Raw genomic sequence first — 7,746 nt, 5'->3', positions numbered from 1 at the left:
CTCAAGCAATTCTCTCGCCTCAGTCTCCCAAGTAGCTGGGACTACAGACTCCCACCATAACACCTGGCTAGTTTTAGAGATGAAGACTCGCTCTGGCTCAGGCTGTTCTCAAAATTGTGAGCTCAGGCAATCCACCTGCCTTGGCCTCCCAGAGTGCTGGGATTACAGATGTGAACCACTGTGCCTGGCTATGTTTTGTTTTTCATCACGATAAAAAAAGACACATGAGAGAAGGGGTGATATTAAAGAAGAAGTCTTAAATCTGCTGTAAATTAGTTCTTAAGCAAATCATTTCCCAATTTTGAAATTTAACTCTATTTAGTAATAAGTGATTCGAATCAACATCTCACAAGTAGTAAAATTCATAAGAGCAAAAAGAGTGGTGGTTACCAGGGGCTGGGAGAAGAGGGAAAGGGGAGGGGAGTTGTTTAATGGGTATGAAGTTTCAGTTTTGCAAGATAAAAATGTTTTGGCAATCCCATTGCACAACAATCTGAATATACTTTACTGAACTGTACATTTAAAAATGGTTAAGATGGTAAATTTCATCTCATGTATTTTTTTACCACAATTACCACAATTAAAAGTAAATAAATAAACATTCTTACAATGTAATCTAAAAAATTGTACTCTCATATTAATTTGAAATCAGAAAAAAAATTCTTAGATTGCATGCTATACACAGACAGGAGGCTGGACTTGGCCAAACCTTCCTCTTTGGCCCAGACTTAGGAAACTTCACCTAGGTTCTATATCTGAAGGTACTCTATAAAAATCATGCTCCCTTTAGCGAACCTAATAATATCCTACAATACCAATGGGTACAATATTCTTTCCTCATAAAAAAATTGATTGTGAGTGCAGTGGTGGAAAAACCGGAAGAGTTAAAATGGGTGATGTTATGCGATTGGGACAATGGATGGAAGCATGGTGTGGGCCACTATAGCAAATGTGTGAATGGTGAGGAATTTGAGAGCCTGTTTGGAGAAGAAGAATATAGACGGTGACATCCACAGCTCCCTTCTACCCCTGGACTTGGTATAGTTTAGGTGAGCAAGAGTTATTCATTCACTGTGTAAACTTGGGCAAGACCATTCCACTTACCTTATCTGTGAAAAGGAGAGTGGGACAAGATCCCTAGTGCACCTCCCATCTCTAAAAACCATGAGATGAGACTCTAAATCACCCAGCTGATAAAGTGCCAAATCCCCTCACTTGCACAAATTTAAAGAGAGGAGACTTTCTATGTCTCTTATTGGGTTGATATTTATTTTTTACACCAGTAAGTAGGGGTAAAAACTCACTATAGACTACAAAGTCCTAATTCCATATCCGCAGCTGGTCCTTTTCTTGATACTTCAAGCTCACCTTCCCCTGGGAATGAGGAAATAGTGCAGACAAGGAAGGGAATTGGGAGCTATTTTTTTTTTTTTTTTTTTGGTTTTTGGCCGGGGCTGGGTTTGAACCCGCCACCTCCGGCATATGGGACCGGTGCCCTACCCCTTGAGCCACAGGCGCTGCCCGGGAGCTATTGTTAACTGCAGTTTTTTAGCTGCTATCTCCTACTGTTAAAAGTCTCTGAAGTCTTCTGTTGGGGAACAGTCTTGTTTATGAAAACAAAAGAATGAAAACCTCAGTGTTCATTTTGAAAAAATAATCATTATGGTGTGACAGCCTTGTCAAAAACAGCAACATTCTTCTAGCTTTTTTTTTTTTAAATCCTCTCCTCCTTCATTAGTGACTAAAGGGAGTCATAAACAGAGCTTTCTTCTGCCAGTTGTTAACCAGGTTAACCAGGCTCCTTCCAGTTGTCAACTTCCTTCCTTCTGAAGAGGAAGAGGCTGCCTCACTCTTGGCCTCTGGGGTGTTGGGGTGAGGGTGGAGGGACTTTATTAATGGATTACCCCCGTAGCTGTTTCATTTGCTTTCCAGTTTGTAGCTGTGCCATGATCTGTTTATTTGAATTTCAGCCCCAGAACTGACTTGCCTTTGTTTCTGGTTGAAGGAAGCTGTAGTTAGAATGGGAAAGTTCAGCCACAGTGCTCAAGCTAAACACATTGCAGTGGGAAAACATGAATTTCAAGACCGCTGTGCCCAGGTTAGAATTTTCAAAATGAATGCCTTTGCCTGTGTTGTGCTTTGGTTTACTTCTGGCCCTGGTTGTTGTTGTTAGTCTCATATTTGCTCAGAAAATTTTCCTGGGGTGATTTACCATAATGTTTTCTCCAAGGAAAAGGAAATTAAAAACCCATCAGCTCCCTTTGTGCATTCACTGACATTTTATAATTTCATAATAATAATAATAATAATAACAACATAATGTTAATAGGCTGGGTGAAGTGGCTCACTCCTGTAATCCTAGCACTCTGGGAGGCCAAGGAGGGTAGATTGCCTTAGCTCAGGAGTTTGAGACCAGCCTGAGCAAGAATGAGACCCCGTCTCTACTAAAAATAGAAAAAACTAGCCGGGCGTGGTGGTGGGTGCCTGTAGTCCCAGCTACTCGGAAGGTTGAGACAAGAGGACTGCTCAAGCCCAGAAGTTTGAGGTTGCTGTGAGCTGTGATCCTTCCATGGTACTCTAGCCTGGGGCAAAACAGTGAGACTCTAAAAAAAATTAATAATGCCTTGAAGGTCTAAGTTGTAATTGGTATAAAACACTTGCACATACATGTTCTTGTTGACACAAGACTGTGAGGTAAACAAGAGTAAGAGTTTTTATCCCCATTTTACTAATTATGAAACTTAGGCTCAAACAGGCTAGGTAATTTGCCTAAGTTAGTGGTTAAGATGAGACTAGAACCTATCCCCAAGATATAATAGCTTTTGACAGAACATCGTACTGCTATCCTTCCTTCAGAAAAGCAAAGATGTTGCTTAGGAGGGGACTTAGATTCAGTCTCTAGGCAAGAGCAGCAGTTAAAGTCATGAAATACTTATGCACTGGTTGGTGAAAAGTTGCTGCCTGGAGCCCTTCAAGTGGCTGCTCTGGTTGCAACAGCACTGGAGAATTTCTCTGGGGTGGGGCTAACTTGGTGCCAGCCCACCAGCAGGCTCCCATCCAAGTGACTCCAGATGACCAGAGTTGAGGTGGCACCACATAGAGGGAAAACAGCACCCTTGGCAGGACTGGCCCCTTAGTGTACAAACTGTGTGCTGAGCCCACAGCTGGCCAGCATGTCCATAGAGAGCCTTCAGCTACACACCAATGAGAACACCAGCCTCCCCAATAAGTCCTACTGCTCCTTAAATATTTTTAATATCATCCAGACATGTACAACCAAGGCACGCCAACAGCAAAACTGTGAAAGAGATTTCTGTCATTTGTCTTTCCCCCACAGTGTATGCTCTGCCCCTGATTAGGTGTCTGGTTCCTCAAGTCTCCCCAGTCCTCCCCCATCACCTACAAGAGGCCTTCACTTCAAGATGACATCTGGGCTAGGTCTTTCCAGGCAGTTTCCTCCCTTCCTTGTACCATCCCCACATACCTAAGCTGTCAGAGCCTGACTTTTGAAAGTGTTAGTGACTAGGGAAGGTAACTTATGATGCTTAAAGATACAAGGTCTTAGGGACATCTTCACTGATGGAACTTCCAACTCCACTGATGGTGGGACAAGAGATCATTTTTTCTGAGAACTGGCTTTTCTGCCCTCAAGCTATATCCTTTAATAAATACCTACAAAACAAAGTGTTTTTTTGATTTGTTCAATGTTTCCAATGAATATTGAGACCTTTCCAAGATGCATTTTTTATTATTTGATCACATTTGCTTCTATAGGAAAGATAGGAAGTCACATTTAATACAAGAAATATGTTGAGGAGGAAGGTATTTCCTCCTAAAGCATAGCTCTTAAAATAGACACAGATGCCATATCATATGGTTAAGAGCACACGGGCTTTCAATTTCTTTTTATGCATGGCAAGAAAAGAGGGAGAAACCTATAGATTAAAAGGAACTTAAAGGACAAGATATCAATCAAATGCCATTATATGTTATGAACTTTGGACCATGATTCAAACAACTGAATGTAAACAAACAAAAAAAAAATGAGACAACTGTGGAAATATGACAATAGACTAGATATATGATAATATTAAGAAATGATTCAGGCCAGGCACGGTGGCTCACACCTAACCCCAGCACTCTGGGAGGCCGAGGTGAGTGGATCACTTAAGCTTAGGAGTTCAAGACCAGCCTGAGCAAGATGGAGACCCCCATCTTCACTAAAAATAGAAAAATTAGCCAGGCTATTGTAGTGGGTGCCTTTAGTCCCAGCTGCTCAGGAGGCTGAGACAAGAGGATCACTTGAACCCAGGAGTCTGAGGTTGCTGTGAGCTAGGCTGACACTATGGCATGCTGGCCTGGGCAACAAAGTGAGACCGTGTCTGAAAAAAAAAAAATGATTCATTTTTATAGGTTTTACACTTATGTATTCTAAGAGTCTGTTTCTTGTCAAGATACATATTGAAATATTTACAATGAAAAATATGAAAACCTGTGTGCATCTTATAAATACCTTTGCAGTACACCAGATGCCTACTGTTGCTCTCCAGGTGGGGAGCAGGCGTGGGAAAGACAGGCTGAGGTAGCAGCACAAGTAGAAATAATGGTGAAGAATCAGTCACGCCTGAGGAGTACAAAAGTCTTGCTTTGCAGCTCAGAGCCTTCCAAAGCATCCTCGAGAACAAACAGAACATTTGCTATTTATCTGCTTCCTCCTTTCTCTCCCTCTCACACACTGCCCTACAGCAAACGTTGAGAACCAACTATTGTACTTGTCCTTAGAGTTCTTCAGAATGCAGATGGGAGAAAGCCTGGTTGCCACTGAAACAGAAATATGGGTCCCTTCCTGAGATCGTCTTTATGCCTCTCATAGGACTGGAGAATTCTGCCATGGCACTTACTTTAACTCTTTTTTCTTTCTTTCTTTTTTTTTTTTTTTTAAACAGAATCTCACTCTGTCACCCTGGGTAGAGTGCTATGGCATCATTGTAGTTCACAGCAACCTCAATCTCTTGGGCTTAGGTGATAGTTTTGCCTCAGCCTCCTGAATAGCTAGGACTATAGGCGGCTGCCACAACATCCAGTTAGGTTTTTTATCTTTTTAGTAGAGATGGGGTCTCACTTTTGCTCAGGCTGGTCTGGAACTGAGCTCAGGCAATCTGCCCACTTTGACTTCCAAGAATGCTAGGATTACAGGTGTGAGCCACCTGGCTAGGCCTACTTTAACTCTTTTAACAAATATTTACCAAAGGCTTACTATGTGCTAGATACTTAGCACACATGATCTCAACGATCTGGCCCAGACTCATTTTACATACGAATAGACTGAGGTTTGGAGAGAATAAGTGGCTTGCCCTGGGTTATACTGCTAATGTAATCTCAAGCCATCAATGTTTCCACTTGGAAACAGTTTCTCCAGAGGAGAAACTTACAAAACAAAGAGGCCCTTCATATTTAAGTTCCATACTAAGGCCATGCTGCACCTGAAGGGACAGGGTGAGGAACACTGAGCTGGGTTGTAAGGTGTAGGGGCAAGACCCTTGGTAGCCCTGAGCCCTTATAGGCCTAGGCAACTTACCTGCTTCTCAGTGGAAGCAGGGGAGGAGGTACAGGAGAGGGGAGGAGGAAAAGGAATGGATAAGCTCTTGCCTAATGGGTGCAATCTGTGTGTATATGGCACACACCCTGGTTAAAGGGCTCAACTACAACTTAACAATGTAACCTAAGCATTTGTACCCTCGTATTAATTGGAATTTTTTTTAAAAGATCTTTATTCGTCCTTCTATTCTTGTCTAAAGCTGTTGTCATTTCCTTTTCTGTCTGGGGACACTGGAAGCTGCCTCCAGGCGGTATGACCACACTGGCCCTTTGTGCGACCCCCACCTCACCAGGATGAAACACATCTTAGAACTGACTTTTGTTTGACCTTTTCTTCCTTATTCAGCAGAAACCATCTTGTTGCTCACATTTCTAGAACTTGAACTATTCCCATTCGTTATTGAATGGGCAAACAGCTCAGGGTTTCAGGTAAATGGAAAGTGCTGTCCTTAGCAGCTCTGGTTTCATTATTAAGTGGTTGCATTGGGAGACATATGGATTCACAGGATCAGGGCCTCTTAGATCTGCCACGCCCTCAGAAACTGTAGAGCTGGGGCCAACCTGGGATGATTGCAACTTGGCTGCTAAAGTTTCATTTGTTAGCACATTCATCTCTTCCTTCATTCTTTCATTCCAGAAATACTTTTTGGCTGCCTACTAGATATTAGTGCCTTGGCCTCACTATTAGGAAGCTCTCATTTTGAGGGCGAGGGCAGATGGACCAGTAAACAGAGGATCACATTCTGTGAGGGAAAGGCAGTGTCTGATACTGGTTTAGAAAGTACACTTTAAAATTTGCAGTCCAGGGTGCCTGGACCTCCCTACGAGCTATGCGCAATCAGCAATCAGTGCCCAGACCTCCGTAAGAGCTGTGCCACGATCAGCGATCTGCCCTTACCCAGACCCTGGTAAGAGCTGCGCCCGCTGGGCCTCTGCACGCCCTGACCAAGAACTCCGGGAGCTGCACACCCCCACGTCCTCCCTCCGGTACCCTCCCTGCCTTCACACCGGCCTTCTCGTCTGGCAAAGGACTCTTGTAGCTGCGTGCCCTCTGGAGCCCTCCTGCCTCTGTGCAGAGCCCTTCTCCTGGCCAGAGACTGCTAGAGCCTTGGGCTCTCTGAGCCAAAGTCACTGGGCGCCAGGCACTCCCAGAACTGTATGCACTCCCAACCCTCCCAACCCCCCCGCCCCCCATTGCTGGATCCAGGTGTGTCACACTCCAGAGCTGCTCCCACAACCAGAACTCCCTGGCTGGGGCAGCCCCAGAAGAGCTACACAGGGTCACTTCCTACAAAGATCCAGCAACAATAGAGTGATCTCGCTGGGGTCTAATCTTGAAGAGACACCTCCCCAAATCTGAGGACAGCTAGAGGCAACGGTGAAAAAACAATCATGAGGTGAAATCAAAGATCTGAGAAACACGGTTGAATCCCTCAATAACAGAATGGAGCAAGCAGAAGAAAGGATTTCTGACATTGAAGACAAAGCTTTCGAATGCTCCCAAACTCCCAAAGAGGAAGAGAAATGGAGGGCAAAAACAGGTCACTCTCTCAGAGAACTCTGGGATAATTCAAAGAAAACCAATATTCATCTTATAGGGATCCCTGAAAGCAATGAAGTGGCTTCACAAGGCACAGAGTCTCTTCTCCATGTGATTATGAAAGAGAACTTTCCAGACAGGCCAAGAGATTCTGAAATTCAGATAGCAGACAGTTTCAGAGCTCCAGCACAACTCAACCCAAATAAGACATCCCCCAAATACATCATAATCAATTTCACTAAAGTTAATATGAAGGAGAAAATTCTGAAAGCAGCCAGACGAAAGAAAACCATCACCTACAAGGGCAAGAATATTAGAATAACTGAAGATCTCTCTGCTGAACCCTTTCAAGCTAGAAGAGGATGGTCATCGACTTTTAATCTCCTAAAACAAAATACCTTTCAGCCCAGGATTCTGTACCCAGCTAAACTGAGTTTCATTTATGATGGCAAAATTAAATACTTTAACAACATTCACATATTGAAGAAATTTGCCATAACTAAACCAGCACTCCAGGATATTCTCAGCCCTATCCTCCATAAAGACCAGCATAATCCTCCACCACAAAAGTAAACCCACCCAGAAAATTTTGATCCAATTCCAACTTC

This window comes from Nycticebus coucang, chromosome X (assembly GCF_027406575.1).
Source record: "Nycticebus coucang isolate mNycCou1 chromosome X, mNycCou1.pri, whole genome shotgun sequence".
NCBI lineage: Eukaryota > Metazoa > Chordata > Mammalia > Primates > Lorisidae > Nycticebus > Nycticebus coucang.
Note: the sequence above shows the minus strand (reverse complement) of the source record.